Here is an 18,936-nt window from a genome sequence, read left to right as displayed (position 1 = left end):
AGGCAATATTTTCAGTACAATGGAATGCCAAAAGGTCATTCCATATGCAATATGATTTTATACCTGTACTACTGAGGTCGTTTATGGCTACATCTGTAGCATAATTTTGTCGATTCCGTAAAAGAGACGGATTTGCTTTTGTTTGAGTATGAGACACAGTTTTGTGAACTTTACATCTTCGACAACAATAGTTTGCATTGAAAGAATTGCTAAATCCTAATACACTGTGTACAGCTTCATTATCACCTAAAAATATAGCAAGCGCAAAATAAACCTTTATTTCTGTAATGTCTACTATCACAGTAATTCTTTCCGTTTCAAGATAGTGTAATTTATGAAGAGTACGACAAAATAATTTATTATTTCCAAAATATTTATCTTGAGCATACGTTATTTGAGCTATAAAAATATTTTCGACCGCACCTCTGTCTTCAGGTGGTAAACAAGGTAAAAAATAATATAAAGCACCTATTTTATTAACGCCATTGTGAGGAGAACACGTATCTCCGGTTTCAAAATCATCATAATAACATCCAATAGGAAGCAGAAATTTTCCAGCAAATTTGGGCTTAATTTTTTCTTTCCATAATTTGGCTTGAATTAAATTTTCAATAACAGAGCCATCTGAGTTTTCTAATTTATTTATATAAGACATTATTTTATTAAAGACACCTGGCAATTCTAAAAATGCACGTAAAACTGTACGTATAGGAACAAATTGGCCATAAAGATTAATTGGCTCTATTGATGTAGATCCATATGAATGTTTTGAATTTAAAGATTGACCTATAATAAAAGATTCAGGTTTGATATAAGCACCGCATTTAGTAAATGTTTTAAATCTTAGATGTTCTGTTTCGAGACCGGAGTACATGTTTTTTAAACAATGAATTATTTGTTGTACTTCTTTAAGAATGTTATTTTTTTCAGTTGGATTTTGAATCGCATTAAGTATTTTTCTTTCTAGAATATCCAAATAACCATTACTGTCTACCATTTCAATCTGGTTTTCCACAATAAATTGAACATGCTGACGGGACATATTATCAATGCTATATAATTTAGCTAAAAATAAAATTGCACTATTTGTGACTGAAGTAATTAAATCAGATTGGGTAAAATTTAAAGATTCTTGTTTTGTATTAGTTATTTGGATATCGGAACATACATCAGCAGTTTTACTGTTATTTTCATCATGTAGAATATTTTCTACATTTTCATGCTTGAGACGTTTGGTGGCAGCAACCAAATAATTATGAGAAACCAAATGTCGTTTTAAAGAATGAAGTCGGCTAAATTTTCTAAAGCAATTAGGCTGAGCACATATAAGTTCACAAGTTAACAATTTATTTGAATGAAAAATTTTAATGTGAGCCACTAAAGCATCACATGTTTGAACAGAAGCATTGCAAACAAAACATATGAACATTATAAAAATATTTAACAAACTTAAATGACATATAAAAAGTAATAACCATACGTTATACGCAATATTTTATACTTACATTAATAATTCTATAAGTGAAAGATGAATATTATACCAGAGTATATTATTCTATTCACTATTCAAAAATAGTACCTGTATAAAAAAACAGAAATTTATTAGAAGTTTCTTGTATTTTATATACAAGAAATTAATATTAGTAGAAAATTATGTTATAAATAAAGCAAGATAAAGCAATAAATGTTTATATTCAATAATAGATACTATTTTTTCATAGTAGAAATATCGCAAAATAACTGTTTTTATATATATCATTATACAAACTAAAAGAAAATCGTTATCACATTTAATACTTTGGCAAAGAAATAAAACGCAATAGATAAAAACTATATTAGCTTTTATCGTTCATCAATTCAAGTTTTTTTAAAAAGCTTGTGACTTTCAGAATATTCATATCATCTGCAGTTGTGAAAGCATATAGAGCTTTTTGAATAAGTAACCATATGTGATCACATTGTGCAGTATAAGCAATGTCTAAAGCAAAAAACGCCTTGAAGCATATATCTAATGCGTGCTGAAAGTTTTCTAATTTATAACAGAAGTTATCAATTACAACGAGTATTTCATCTATTGCAACTACTTCCTTGCTAACATATAAAATATATGGTTGTGCAGAAGCAGATCGCCCAAAGTTATTATATGTATTTTCACATCTCTGCTTTATAAAGTTTAACACTTGGCCAGGAACCTGAAGTTATTAAAAATAATTTTTTTAATTATTTAACAGTAAATAAAGTGTGGCAAGAGCATACGCCTCACCACGAAAAGGGCTAACAACCGCCCTAGACGGCCGACGCCGTTTTCAAGATATACCGGCCGGAACAATGGAGGTTCGCCGGGCGACCACCGGCCCAACGATGGCGCGCGCCGTCGAGGTAAGAGTGGGAGCTCCCCCACTCTCATCTCGGCGGCTATATAAGCCGAGCTCACGGCAGAGCCAGTATCTTGTCTGATTCGAATCCTGATCCCGATCACATTCTCTAGCTCCGATAGGCTTCGAGCGCTCCCGAAGCCCTCTCTAGTACTCTTTGACTCGGGTGCTCCCGAGTCGTCCCCGGGCGCTCCCGGTGAGAGTCTTCCGCTGCTTTGGGCGCTCCCAAGGCAGAGTAACTTCAGGTTCCTGGAAACCTCGGGCGCTCCCAAGGCTCCACTACCGAGGCGACCGAATACCGCCGGCGCCCCCGGCTAGTCTGGGCCACCGAGATCCCCTGGACGGGCGCTCCCGTCCAGGCTATAGGATCTACCGTACGGCACACCGCCGACGACACCGCCGCGGTCGGGCGCTCCCGACTGCCGCTCTCCGGGTTATCCCGGACAACCTTCGGTTCTCTTGGACGGGCGCTCCCGTCTAAGCTTAGAACCTGCCGCACGACTCTTAGTCACCGGCATCGCCGCCGTCGGGCGCTTCCGACGGCCGCCATCTCCAGGGTACTTCGTGCCCACACGATCCCCCGGACGGGCGCTCCCGTCCGGCAACGGATCCGCCGCGCGACAGTCAGTCGCCGGCGCTGCCGCGGTCGGGCGCTCCCGACCGCTGCCCCTCAAGCCAGCCCGAGCAACCTCGGACTCGCCGACGGGCGCTCCCGTCGGCCTACACCGCAACTAGGAGCCCGAAACTATTGCGCTCTTACGAACCCTGGCTCCGGCAAGCCTAAATCCGGCAAACTACGCGACACCGAAGTCGCTACCGTTACAAAAGAATTTAGAAAGCTAACAGAATAATAGACCTTACTTTAACATGAGCGATAAACGCATCTCTGCTTTCTTTAATCGTAGGTTTAAATTTTTTTTTCTAAGATGCACCTGCCTACTAGGAGGTAAAAGCGAAGGAAGGCATTGCATAAGCAAAATATTTTTTGTTTCTACAAAAAAGAAACAAATATATCTCAATACATTAAATAAAAAACATAAAAATATGTTTGATATTAGTAATAGTTTAAAATTAAATAACATTAAAAAATATTACTTTTGTCAGTTGTTTTAAAATAAAGTTTCCATAACATTTTTCCTTCAGAATCTTTTACTAATTCAGGATTATTTTGTAAAATAAATTTAATTTTTTGAGAAAATAAATGCCAATTCGTAATTAAAGCATCCTCAAACCCTGGTTGACAAGATATTCTAAAGTCGATTTCAATCTGAATAATAAAATTAAACCGTTTAATGTGGAAATATTTGTTTACACTTATATGGTAAGATATAAGAAAAGTTTTTTTATAAAGTTAAAACTAAATTAATTTACAAAAAATTCTTACTAATTTATAACCTTCCTTGAGACGAAGAACAGTACACTCATTTAAATAAGTTTCAGCTTTAATATATTCTGCATTTTGTTGCTTAGCTAAAGCTCTTGAAGCTAACAATACACTTCGTCTATATTTAGATGTTATAGCCCATTTTTCTTGAACTTTGTACCATGGTTCATGTAAAGTTTTCAACCAGGTTAAAGCTGATTTTACTTTGTTTGTAAGTTCAATTTCACCAACTACAAAATATATATTGCAATACATTAAAAAACAAGTTAACAAAAGGATAACGTTACTTTATATATGTACATAAATATATATATATATATATATATATATATATATATATATATATATATATATATATATACAGGGTGTTCCACCTCATATTGACAAACTCTCAGAGTTAGATAGGTCTCGTGGATACAAGTCAATAAGTTCTTTGCCGTTTTACAAAATTCACGATAGTTATTGAGAAAAAAATTAATTTGTCTAGCGCAAAAGCGACAAGGAAGCTACGCGTGAGTGAGCGCGACAGACGAGGCGCCATTTGTCTGTCGCGCTCACACGCCCGCAGCTTCCTTGTCGCTCTTAAGTTACACATTTTAATTATTTTTTCAATAATGGTTGAGAATTGTACAAAATGGCATAGAACTTATTGACTTGTATCCACGAGACCTATCTAACTCTGAGAGTTTGTCAATATGGGGTGAGACACCCTGTATATTATAAAATAAATAAGAAACCTTTTTCAATAACAGATGGATTAGTCTTTTTAGAAATTTGAACTCTAGGAAGAAGATTTTTTTTCCTCATCCATTCTTTCAAATTTTTGGTTCTATCGAAAAGCTTTCCTCTTGCAAGACATTAATTATCTCCTTCTTCTTTTGGAGCAATATAGTAAACATTCTATAATATTAATACATTATTTATCAAAATGTTAATTACTTTAAACAATTAAACATTAACATACAAAATTAATAGAAAAGTGAAACAATTATTATGAGCATTGTACCTCTTCATTTTCAAACAAAGATAAAGTTTTATCTTTTAATATTGTTTGTTCATGTTTTTTGGGCCTGTAAATAAAAAGTAAAAAATAATAATATAAATAATATCTATTATGATTTTTAACTTCAAAGTAAAAAATACATAAACACAAGAACTAACTGGGTATTACGAAAAAGCAACCATTTTATTACGATATCGACAAGGGCTGTTCGATCTTCTTCATTCAAATATTTATTTCTTTTATAACTTTGAAGAACAGCTTTTCCTTCTAAACAATGTTCAAGAAGATTCTGTAAATCCTGAAAGTAACATAATCAAAATATTTCAACAATAGTAGCGACTAAATAAAAAATTTGCTATTTTAACGTGATTTAGATTTGTATCAGATATTAAAAAATGAATAAGTGATAAAGTGAATCTTGAATATCTATCAGATAAATGTTTTAAAAACTTCAATGATAAGAAAATGATTGTTAATATTAGTTTTTAATGTCGAATATGTATAAAAACAAAATTAATCAATTCTATATTGTTATTATTTTATACTATAAAAGCATATACAAAAAAGGTAACTTAAAAAGAATAATTTTAGTTAAGCAAAACTGAAATATTTAAATTTACAATTAAATACCCTTAAATTTACTCATTAAATTTTTTAACTCGTCATAAACATTAAATGCAGTTACTTTTTCCTTTGCCAGCATATTTGGATTTACCATTTTTTTGCTCTCAAAAAAAGTTAAATCATCTACTTTTTGTTCAATATGTCTTTCTTTTGTTTTTCGATTTTGTTCTTCGTTTTCTAAATTTGATTCTTGTTGTTCAATGTGTCTTTTTCTTGTTTGTTGATTTTGTTCTTCGTTTTCTAAATCTGATAGTGAGTTCAAATTCTAAAATAAAAAAATTAACACTCAATAAAAATAAAATTTTTAATGACATTTTAATTGACAGTTATACTTTCACAAAATTAATGAACATGATATCCAATACTTACAATATTATTTGAATCACAAGTATTAAAAACAAAGTCTTTTGACGTTGAAGGTTGTTCATGTAATTTGTTTGTGTTATTAAGAGTATCTAGTGCATGTAAAATGTGAGACATTGTTTCATCTTTGCTAAAAGAAATATTTTTCTAAAAAGAAATCAAAAAAACATTTGTGTCTCATTTACTCAAAATTTTAAAACATTAATTACTATTGAATCACTATATTAAACACTACAATTGATGTCAACTCGACAAGATATCTGTTCTGTGTAGCTAAACTGGCTAGTAATCTAAAAATTATTTTTTTATTTCGAAAATAAACAGAAAAGAACTAATGCAGCTACAACAAACAGATTTATTGTGAAATTATATCAATTACAATGTCTAATAATTAATAAGTTTTTATTTTATAGTTATTAAATTCATAAAAAATATCTCACCTCTATATCTGTTTCAATATTGTTGTTTTTCCATTTACTGTATTTTTTCCAAAATTTTAATTGCATTCCAAGAGGAAAATCTTTTAATATTTCTTTTGTATCTTGTTCATTTAAGTTTAAAAACAGATCAACATCTATTGCTTTATCTAAAATCATAGTATAACAAACAAAAATATTTTAATGATATATGGCACAATCTCACTGAGCAATTCTATGCATAGGTTATATTCATATTCAATGCAAATATTTTACTTACCTTTGAAAGTCTGCATAAGTTGTAAAACATTCCACGATTGTAATAATATCTCAATTAAAACATAATCACCTTCAGCATTTTCCATTTTTGTGTGATACGAGACACTGCACGACTACACGATTATACGGGCACCATAGCACGAGGCACGAGACACGAGGATACATATGTGACTGATAGAATAGTAACACATTAACGGAAAAACAAGTTGCAGATGGCGTGCTCTCAAAAGTATATTATTCTTGATACAAGAATAAATAGCTTTGGAATAAATGTGTCGCGTTTGTCATAACCACATAACAAGTTTCACTCAAGAAATAGTTCCTTAAGAATAAAATATATTTCACATAAACTTATGCGTTATTATAGCAAACGTAAATTGTGACCTAAAGTAAGTATTTTATATTTAAATTAAGGCAAATAGCATTCAAGAATAAAAATATACGTGAATCAAAGATTCATTTTTTTGTGTGTTGATATCCATTGGCTAATCAAGCCACATGATCTTTGGGGTCATGTGTGCGCCGTCCTTCTCAAGGTTTATTGGCTACAAGTCACGAAACTCTTGCGTACACGTGCGGACACGTGCGTACCATTGTGCCGGCTCACTTCTCGTTTCACATATATTTACCATCAGTGCGTATTATTTTTCACGGAAAGGTAAGCGCAAGATTTGTTTATATATATATATTTTTGTCGTTCGGTACATAACGGGACCGGTATACATATTGTATACGTTGATATACATTGATATACATCGACTTCTAGACGAAAGTTTTTAAATAATTTTTTATATGTATAATCAAAATACAATTATATGTACAAATTTTGTTTTTTTTATCTAGTGTTACTTATGAGTACCATTAAAAAATGTATTAAAAACTCGTCAAACATCGTATACATGTAGTAAAACGCAATATACATAGATTTAAAACGACCATAACCATTATATTTTATAATTAGTTATAATTTGTACATAATATATTCAAAATTATATTAAAAAAAAAAAATTTTTATACATTGTAACTTAATGGGACTAAAATACATTTTAAATATTTATTATATTGTTTTAATATGTAAAGGACAAATCATACTCATTAAATAAAAATGAAATCGATTCATGGTTTAATTTGAGCAAAAATTTATTTTTAAAGTCAAAATATTTATTAAACCGTAAATTTAAAATTAATTTTCCGGTCCCAATTTATACCAATACGTCGCAAATAACGGAACTCGCATGTGACGTTACATCGTATTAAAAATTATAAACTGTGTCGTAACGTCACATGCGAAGTCCGTTGTCTGCGACGTATTGGTAGAAATCAAGGCCGGAAAACAAAACTTTAAATCTCTTTTTCAGGAATCTCGATGCTGTAAATGAGCACGTAGTTGCGAGTGCACAAATAAACGCATACACTAGTTTTGTTTCGGTTAAAAAAATTTTAATTTCCAATCGTTTCGAGTTGTCATTTTGATTAAAACAAAGTGTAACAGTATGTTCATGTAGAGTTGACGGTAAAATGTTTGTATTAAACATTATGTATGCCGAATAGCTTGTGACGGCTTGAGATTTACATAATAAAAATGTTGTAGTCACGCAGATCGTATATTTTTACAATATCTGAGAGCATTTAAGTCACATTTGACCGGTACCGATATTTGTCGTTGCATCTAAGTAACGTGTCCCAGAATGTGACTATACGATGATGATTTAATTTATAAACTGTGTGCTAATGTCACATATTGGGACTCTTTACTTAGATGTAACGAGAAATATCGGTACCGGTTAAATATGACTTAAATATTTTACAAATATTTTCCGATTATTATTAAAATTTGCGATTTGCATGACTACATCATTTTCACTATGTAAAATTAAAATCGCCACAAGCTTTTCAACATATATAACGTTTTATAGAACCATTTTAGATTCAACACTACATGCTCATACGGTTACACTACGTTTACAATCAAAATGACATCTCGAAACATTTGACAAGTTAATTTTTTAGTCGCGAATACGAATTTAGTGTGTGTCTTAATACATGTATTTCGAACGACGTGCTTATTTACAGCGTTGATATTACTCAAAAAGCCGATTAATTAAGATCAGTTTTCCGGTCCTGATTTCTACTAATTCGTCGCAGATAATGGATCTTGTTTGTGACGTTACATCGTTTAAAACTTATAAACTGTATCGTAATGTAATTTACGAAGTTTATTGTCTGCGTCGTATTGGTAGAATTTAATATCAGAAAACAGAACTTGAAATATCTCTTTCAGAAATTTCAATGCTTTGAATGAGCACGTAGTTGAATCTGCACATGTTAACATCTACGCTAGTTTCGTATTCGTGATTAAAGAATTAACTTGCCAAACCATTCGAGGTGTCGTTTTAATTAAAAACGTAGTGTAAGCAAATAAGTTTGTAATATTGACGCTAAAATGTTTTTCTGAATAGATATATTAGTTGAGAGTGTCGTCATTATTTGTATTTTGCATTATAAGAGTGGTATGGTCATAATATTTTATCTGACTGGACCGGTCAAAAATTTTATTTATAGTAAAACTAGTGCAATAACTCTTTAGTTTACTAAAATTTAATGTCGGTCCCTATTTTATACTTTACATATATTATTTATGTTGGTACCGGTCTTTTTATTATACACACTATGTACTTAATTTCGGTTCTGGTATTATACATTGCATGTATTTAGATATACGGGTACCGGACTCCACATGTTACTTTATATGTGTGAGAAATACCGGGTCGGTCCTAGTAAGAGCCAAATTATCCATATGTATAATTAAAATAAAAATATATATTAATATTTAGCTTTTTTTTGTCTTTTGTTATTTATTAGTACCATTTTAAAATGCACAAAAAATGTATTAAACATGATATACATAAAGTAAAATGCAGTATACATAAGTTCTTTATAAACATGCACATTATATGTTTTAACTAGTTGCAATTTATATACACGGTATTAAATATTCTATAGAAAAAAAGAAATTTTTCATATATCGTAATATAATGGGACCGTAAAACTTTTAATCATTTTTTATAGTGACAAATATGGGTACCGGTCAATTAAAACATAAATTCTATAGAACTTCATAAAAATGTATGCTCTGTATAACGTCGAATATACAGGGTGTCCGGTTCGTTTTGTCACTCCCGAAATTTTGGGGTAGACAAGAATATTTTAAGACGAAAAGTCCTATACAATTATGCAAAATTCGTAACCGTTGATTTTATAAAAATTATTATGTCTCGGCGAATGAACGCTAAGAAATCTATGGGCTGGGCGCGGCGATGGCATTGTTTCGTTTTCTGCAGAAAGTAGCCGAGTCGAATAATACTGATTGGCGAGCGGGTTCGGCGAATGAGCTTTAAGCAACTTAGGGGCTGGCTGCGGCCGCGGCGGCGACGGTGTTTCTAAAGATATAATCTGAGTCAACTCAGAAAGAAACAATCACGTATTGAAGTCTTTGCGGCAAAGATGAAACGAATGCGCTCGCGATCATATGATACCGTGCCGACAAACAATTAAATGTTTCCGCGCTTCCGAAAGCACGATATTAACATTAACATATTATGCTGTCTTTAGGATTTCGGACATCAAATAAAACGTATTTTTAATATTAGGAAATTATTAATATTAAGATGTGCTATCATTTCCTCACTACCTAGCGGTAGATAGCATAGTGCGTTTTTTTTATCGTGGTATCCCCGGTAGGCCTAATCCACTGTCATTGTTTAATTTAAATTGTTTAAAGTGCCCTTTTTTTTGTTGCACGCAGAGTCGGGCCTTTCGAACAACGTCTTGCGTCGCTTGATGAACCATATGCGGCGTAATGGTAGCGAAGGCCGCAACGATGGCCTCGCGTACCTCGTTTACAGTGCCGTTTCGCTGAGGCTCAACTAAGTTTTTTATGTGTCCCCATAAAAAATAGTCCAGCGGAGTCAAATCTGGCGATCGTGGTGGCCAAATAATTGGACCACCACGACCGATCCACCTGTCGCGAAAGCGTGCGTCTAAAAGTCGGCGTACTCCTCGACTCCAATGAGCCGATGCCCCGTCATGCTGGTAAATCATGTTTCTCCTTGTTGTCAGCGGAATATTTTCAAGAAGAACAGGGAGCTCGGTGTCAAAAAAATATTTATAAAATTCGCCGGTTAAACGTGGCGGAAGAAAATATGGACCAATCTAATACAAATAAAAAAAAATTTTTGTTACAGAGTATTTAATAAAATAATTGTTTTTTTCCGTTTGTACTTGCCACATGATTATCAATGAGTCCCGCCCATACATTTTTATGGACCATCGATATTGAAAAGCTCCCTGTCTAATAACATGAGGATTTTCATCCGACCAGTAAAGGCGGTTCCTTAAATTAATTACGCCGTTTGGCGTAAACGTCGACTCGTCAGTCCAGAAGATAGAGTCTGGAAAAGATGCGTCTCTCCTGCTCTGTGCGAGGAACTCTGCAGTACGAACATTTTTTGATAATTATCATTCCTTCAAATTATCACGAATATAACAGTTAATAAAAATACTTTTACAGAAATACACCCGTGGTTCGAAATCTCTCGGTAAAAGTTGTTGCACACGCTGGTAATGAAACGGGTGCAACGCATTTTGCCGAAGAGTATGGTGTATCCTGTATCTCGACAAGTTTAGTTGATACGACGCGCGACGAATACTCATGTCCGGCTGATCTTCAAATAAATGAAGTATTCGTTCTTGATTTTCAATCGGAACACGTGCAGGTGCATTATTTATGTTATGCACAAAACACCCCGTTTGCCGTAATCTTTGTACAACCCGTAAAATTGTACGATTACACGGGTAATGTGCACGCCCGGGAAATTGTTCGGCGTAGATTTCGGCAGCACGATTCGCGTTTTCGCCGGCTCGTTCATACGCTATTATCATTTCCGTCAATTCTTCCGAGAATAGAGCTCATTCGCCGAACCCGCTCGCCAATCAGTATTATTCGACTCGGCTACTTTCTGCAGAAAACGAAACAATGCCATCGCCGCGCCCAGCCCATAGATTTCTTAGCGTTCATTCGCCGAGACATAATAATTTTTATAAAATCAACGGTTACGAATTTTGCATAATTGTATAGGACTTTTCGTCTTAAAATATTCTTGTCTACCCCAAAATTTCGGGAGTGACAAAACGAACCGGACACCCTGTATAACACAAAATTATCAAGTCTACATGTAAAGTAGAAATTTTAATAAAGTCCATAAAGATAAAGTTCAATTGCGTGGTACTGATATTTATCACAATATATCATACATCAGTTTTAGTATGTAACGTTACATCGTTCATAAAGGTAAAATATATTGTGTCATAACGTCACGTACGAAGCCTGATTTCTGTGACGAATTGTGTAACGAAAAACTGCGTTATCTCGCGGTTTCGGTGTCGGCTTACCGACCTGGCGATTTACCGATTCGCGAAAATTGGCGGTACCGACACCGTAATGAGTATTGCGTCGGCGCGGTTGGCCTGGCAACGGGCCCGTTCGCAAGTCTCAAGTTAGTCGCACGGAGACCGAGGTGCCGAACTCTGCCGACGGGACCGACGACGAGGTAGTGCGGAGGCTGTCGCCGACAGGGAAGACTTCTTCCATGGATTTTCCGCCCGTGAAGGGCTTGAGTGATTTCGCCGAGCGAGTCTCACATGAATTTTCCGCCCGGCGGGACTGACGACGAGGGAGAGCGACCGGCGAGCTGTTGAGAACGCGGTTATCACGTGCCGTACCGTGAGTGCCGTTTCGTGACGAAGGGCCAGGAGTCGCCCGGTATCGAAAAATTAATCATGTTTTAATAAACAGGTTCCGGCCAGGGGCTGGCAATCCTGAGCTACAGCTCTTTTGAGAAAATCGGCGAGGAGCTGCCGATCACCCACCGATCACGTGACCAGCACGGGGTGCCGGCGCGAGTACTGCATCAGCGCGGATTCAAGGACGGCGACGACGAATTCCGCCGCGCCGTGGGACCATACCGGCTCTCCGGGTGTATTCAGCCACCGAGGGAAAAAGCTGTAATCGGCGGAGTGTCGTGTTTATCACGACGTGGAACGTCGAGTTGCAGCCATCACGTGAAGACGGCGTGCGGCGAGTATTTGCGAGCGTGTTGCGTGGAGCCCCGGGGTGAAAGGGTCGAGTTTCGAGCAGGAATTCGCGAGTGTCGTGACACGTCCTGCGCGCGTGTTAGGAAAGTTCGGAAGCCGATCCGTTCTCGGTGGGGTACCGGGAAGTGGGCATTGTATCGCCGCGTGCCGGCAGCCCAAAGTATTTTTTTGCGTTCTTTTGCGTGCGCTGTGTATCTTTCTCGCGTTCCGTTGCGTATATCTTCCGTTGCGTTCCGTTGCGTATCTTTCTCGCGTTGCGTTGTGTATCTTTCTCGCGTTGCGTTGCGTATCTTTCTCGCGTTCCGTGTGCGTTGCGTTTACCCTATTGCGAACCGTATGCGTAATTTCTCTTCGCGTTCCGAATTTGATTTGTGCTAAATTATAGCCGGTGTGAAATTTCTTTTGTTTATTGCGTTTTTGGCAGAATCGCGGGTTCATCCCCGACTTCGATAATGAGCAATTTATGATTTATAAATCTTGATGTTATGGTTTTCAAATTTATTAAATAAATAGATTTAGCACAATATATAAAGTAACGTTATCCTTTTGTTAACTTGTTTTTTAATGTATTGCAATATATATTTTGTAGTTGGTGAAATTGAACTTACAAACAAAGTAAAATCAGCTTTAACCTGGTTGAAAACTTTACATGAACCATGGTACAAAGTTCAAGAAAAATGGGCTATAACATCTAAATATAGACGAAGTGTATTGTTAGCTTCAAGAGCTTTAGCTAAGCAACAAAATGCAGAATATATTAAAGCTGAAACTTATTTAAATGAGTGTACTGTTCTTCGTCTCAAGGAAGGTTATAAATTAGTAAGAATTTTTTGTAAATTAATTTAGTTTTAACTTTATAAAAAAACTTTTCTTATATCTTACCATATAAGTGTAAACAAATATTTCCACATTAAACGGTTTAATTTTATTATTCAGATTGAAATCGACTTTAGAATATCTTGTCAACCAGGGTTTGAGGATGCTTTAATTACGAATTGGCATTTATTTTCTCAAAAAATTAAATTTATTTTACAAAATAATCCTGAATTAGTAAAAGATTCTGAAGGAAAAATGTTATGGAAACTTTATTTTAAAACAACTGACAAAAGTAATATTTTTTAATGTTATTTAATTTTAAACTATTACTAATATCAAACATATTTTTATGTTTTTTATTTAATGTATTGAGATATATTTGTTTCTTTTTGTAGAAACAAAAATATTTTGCTTATGCAATGCCTTCCTTCGCTTTTACCTCCTAGTAGGCAGGTGCATCTTAGAAAAAAAAATTTAAACCTACGATTAAAGAAAGCAGAGATGCGTTTATCGCTCATGTTAAAGTAAGGTCTATTATTCTGTTAGCTTTCTAAATTCTTTTGTAACGGTAGCGACTTCGGTGTCGCGTAGTTTGCCGGATTTAGGCTTGCCGGAGCCAGGGTTCGTAAGAGCGCAATAGTTTCGGGCTCCTAGTTGCGGTGTAGGCCGACGGGAGCGCCCGTCGGCGAGTCCGAGGTTGCTCGGGCTGGCTTGAGGGGCAGCGGTCGGGAGCGCCCGACCGCGGCAGCGCCGGCGACTGACTGTCGCGCGGCGGATCCGTTGCCGGACGGGAGCGCCCGTCCGGGGGATCGTGTGGGCACGAAGTACCCTGGAGATGGCGGCCGTCGGAAGCGCCCGACGGCGGCGATGCCGGTGACTAAGAGTCGTGCGGCAGGTTCTAAGCTTAGACGGGAGCGCCCGTCCAAGAGAACCGAAGGTTGTCCGGGATAACCCGGAGAGCGGCAGTCGGGAGCGCCCGACCGCGGCGGTGTCGTCGGCGGTGTGCCGTACGGTAGATCCTATAGCCTGGACGGGAGCGCCCGTCCAGGGGATCTCGGTGGCCCAGACTAGCCGGGGGCGCCGGCGGTATTCGGTCGCCTCGGTAGTGGAGCCTTGGGAGCGCCCGAGGTTTCCAGGAACCTGAAGTTACTCTGCCTTGGGAGCGCCCAAAGCAGCGGAAGACTCTCACCGGGAGCGCCCGGGGACGACTCGGGAGCACCCGAGTCAAAGAGTACTAGAGAGGGCTTCGGGAGCGCTCGAAGCCTATCGGAGCTAGAGAATGTGATCGGGATCAGGATTCGAATCAGACAAGATACTGGCTCTGCCGTGAGCTCGGCTTATATAGCCGCCGAGATGAGAGTGGGGGAGCTCCCACTCTTACCTCGACGGCGCGCGCCATCGTTGGGCCGGTGGTCGCCCGGCGAACCTCCATTGTTCCGGCCGGTATATCTTGAAAACGGCGTCGGCCGTCTAGGGCGGTTGTTAGCCCTTTTCGTGGTGAGGCGTATGCTCTTGCCACACTTTATTTACTGTTAAATAATTAAAAAAATTATTTTTAATAACTTCAGGTTCCTGGCCAAGTGTTAAACTTTATAAAGCAGAGATGTGAAAATACATATAATAACTTTGGGCGATCTGCTTCTGCACAACCATATATTTTATATGTTAGCAAGGAAGTAGTTGCAATAGATGAAATACTCGTTGTAATTGATAACTTCTGTTATAAATTAGAAAACTTTCAGCACGCATTAGATATATGCTTCAAGGCGTTTTTTGCTTTAGACATTGCTTATACTGCACAATGTGATCACATATGGTTACTTATTCAAAAAGCTCTATATGCTTTCACAACTGCAGATGATATGAATATTCTGAAAGTCACAAGCTTTTTAAAAAAACTTGAATTGATGAACGATAAAAGCTAATATAGTTTTTATCTATTGCGTTTTATTTCTTTGCCAAAGTATTAAATGTGATAACGATTTTCTTTTAGTTTGTATAATGATATATATAAAAACAGTTATTTTGCGATATTTCTACTATGAAAAAATAGTATCTATTATTGAATATAAACATTTATTGCTTTATCTTGCTTTATTTATAACATAATTTTCTACTAATATTAATTTCTTGTATATAAAATACAAGAAACTTCTAATAAATTTCTGTTTTTTTATACAGGTACTATTTTTGAATAGTGAATAGAATAATATACTCTGGTATAATATTCATCTTTCACTTATAGAATTATTAATGTAAGTATAAAATATTGCGTATAACGTATGGTTATTACTTTTTATATGTCATTTAAGTTTGTTAAATATTTTTATAATGTTCATATGTTTTGTTTGCAATGCTTCTGTTCAAACATGTGATGCTTTAGTGGCTCACATTAAAATTTTTCATTCAAATAAATTGTTAACTTGTGAACTTATATGTGCTCAGCCTAATTGCTTTAGAAAATTTAGCCGACTTCATTCTTTAAAACGACATTTGGTTTCTCATAATTATTTGGTTGCTGCCACCAAACGTCTCAAGCATGAAAATGTAGAAAATATTCTACATGATGAAAATAACAGTAAAACTGCTGATGTATGTTCCGATATCCAAATAACTAATACAAAACAAGAATCTTTAAATTTTACCCAATCTGATTTAATTACTTCAGTCACAAATAGTGCAATTTTATTTTTAGCTAAATTATATAGCATTGATAATATGTCCCGTCAGCATGTTCAATTTATTGTGGAAAACCAGATTGAAATGGTAGACAGTAATGGTTATTTGGATATTCTAGAAAGAAAAATACTTAATGCGATTCAAAATCCAACTGAAAAAAATAACATTCTTAAAGAAGTACAACAAATAATTCATTGTTTAAAAAACATGTACTCCGGTCTCGAAACAGAACATCTAAGATTTAAAACATTTACTAAATGCGGTGCTTATATCAAACCTGAATCTTTTATTATAGGTCAATCTTTAAATTCAAAACATTCATATGGATCTACATCAATAGAGCCAATTAATCTTTATGGCCAATTTGTTCCTATACGTACAGTTTTACGTGCATTTTTAGAATTGCCAGGTGTCTTTAATAAAATAATGTCTTATATAAATAAATTAGAAAACTCAGATGGCTCTGTTATTGAAAATTTAATTCAAGCCAAATTATGGAAAGAAAAAATTAAGCCCAAATTTGCTGGAAAATTTCTGCTTCCTATTGGATGTTATTATGATGATTTTGAAACCGGAGATACGTGTTCTCCTCACAATGGCGTTAATAAAATAGGTGCTTTATATTATTTTTTACCTTGTTTACCACCTGAAGACAGAGGTGCGGTCGAAAATATTTTTATAGCTCAAATAACGTATGCTCAAGATAAATATTTTGGAAATAATAAATTATTTTGTCGTACTCTTCATAAATTACACTATCTTGAAACGGAAAGAATTACTGTGATAGTAGACATTACAGAAATAAAGGTTTATTTTGCGCTTGCTATATTTTTAGGTGATAATGAAGCTGTACACAGTGTATTAGGATTTAGCAATTCTTTCAATGCAAACTATTGTTGTCGAAGATGTAAAGTTCACAAAACTGTGTCTCATACTCAAACAAAAGCAAATCCGTCTCTTTTACGGAATCGACAAAATTATGCTACAGATGTAGCCATAAACGACCTCAGTAGTACAGGTATAAAATCATATTGCATATGGAATGACCTTTTGGCATTCCATTGTACTGAAAATATTGCCTACGATTTAATGCATGATCTTGATGAAGGATCGTGGAAGTATGACATGTCCTTGTTAATTCTAAAATTATTTGAACTGAAGCGCTTTACGATCGACGAATTAAATAATAGAATACAAGGATTTCATTATGGCTATTGTAAAGCATCAAAAAGACCAAGTGTTCTTAAAATTAAAAATCTGAAAAAAGGAAATCTTTCATTTACAGCTACTGAGACACTGTGTTTTGTGAGGCATTTTGGCCTTATGGTCGGAGATTACATTACAACTGTAGATAAGCAATTATGGCGTTTTTATGAAGTAATTGTTGAAATTGTTAATATTCTTTTTTCTCCTGTTGTAAGAGTAAGTGATAAGATATTTCTTAAAAGAATAATAACTCAACATCATTCATTATATTTGGAATTGTTTCCTAATGAGACTTTGAAACCGAAACACCATAATATGCTTTATTATGATGAATGTTGCGAAGAAATCGGACCTTTAGTGTTTATGTCATGTTGGCGTTTTGAAGCAAAACATAGACCGTCTATACGATATGCTAGCGCCAATTGCTGTTATAAAAACTTGCTTGAGATATTAGTTCAAAAAGCTCAATTAAAATTTTGTCACCGTCTTCTTGCTCAAAAGGGCTTAGAACCAAAACTTACAGTATCAACTGGAAAAATTATTTCTACTAAATTGGCTGAAAATTATGACAAATTTATTCATCTTTTACCCGATAAATTTATCAATAAAATTTATGTTTTAAAATGGGCTGATGTGTTAGGTACTCATTATAAGATAGGAATGGTATTATTATCTCATTTTACTGAAGAATATCCTGTATTTGGTCAAATTAAGTTTATTTTATTTGAAAATGATACAAAAAGTATTTCTTTTATTTTGAAAAATTTTGAAACTTTATTATACTCTACTTTAGTTCAAGCGTACAAAGTTACACCTTCTGAGCAATGGGTTTATATTAAACAAAACTCTCTACAGAGTCACTTACCAACTCATGTGCGAACAGGTCCAAATAGTAAATGTTACATAAATTTTCGGCATAAATTATAAACATGTATGTATATACATTGCAATATTGTAAAAAGGGGAACATATCTTTTATATAGATTCTATATAGAATATATGTATCTTTTTATATGTATAGAAACCAATTTTTTATAGAGAGGATTATTTTATGTAGATACAGAGCTATTTTATATAGAATACATACAGAATATATATATTATATGGAGTTATTTCTAGGCAACTTTATTCTTAAATAAAATAAAATTTGATTTTGAGTTAAAAATATTTTTTCTTAAATAAAATAAAAATAGTTTTGAATAAAGAATATATTTTTAATTGTTCTTAAGGATAATATTTTCTTCATTTAAACATATTTATATTCGGCGCTATTTTAAGGATAAAAAACATTTGGATCAATGCATATTTACATTGTTTCAAAAATTTATTTTTTTGTGTGAATATAAATATTATTTTAGATGATTTAAAATACTTTGACGTCGTTTTAGATTTTGTATATAACGTTTTATGTGGACTGTATGATTAAATGATAACCAGACAGACGGTCTGTGAATTACGGGAATAGGCTTAGCAATAATACATATAAAAATGATATGTGTACAAATGGTTTCATTAGGCATAAAAACCCATCTCCAGCGTGAGAAGTGAGAAAAGTAAAAAATCAATAAAAATACAAATAGGAAATGAACGTATTATCTTCAACTAACTTGTCTATTAGAATGTTTAGAACAAAGTTCA

This window comes from Cardiocondyla obscurior, linkage group LG25 (assembly GCF_019399895.1).
Source record: "Cardiocondyla obscurior isolate alpha-2009 linkage group LG25, Cobs3.1, whole genome shotgun sequence".
Classification (NCBI taxonomy): domain Eukaryota; kingdom Metazoa; phylum Arthropoda; class Insecta; order Hymenoptera; family Formicidae; genus Cardiocondyla; species Cardiocondyla obscurior.
Note: the sequence above shows the minus strand (reverse complement) of the source record.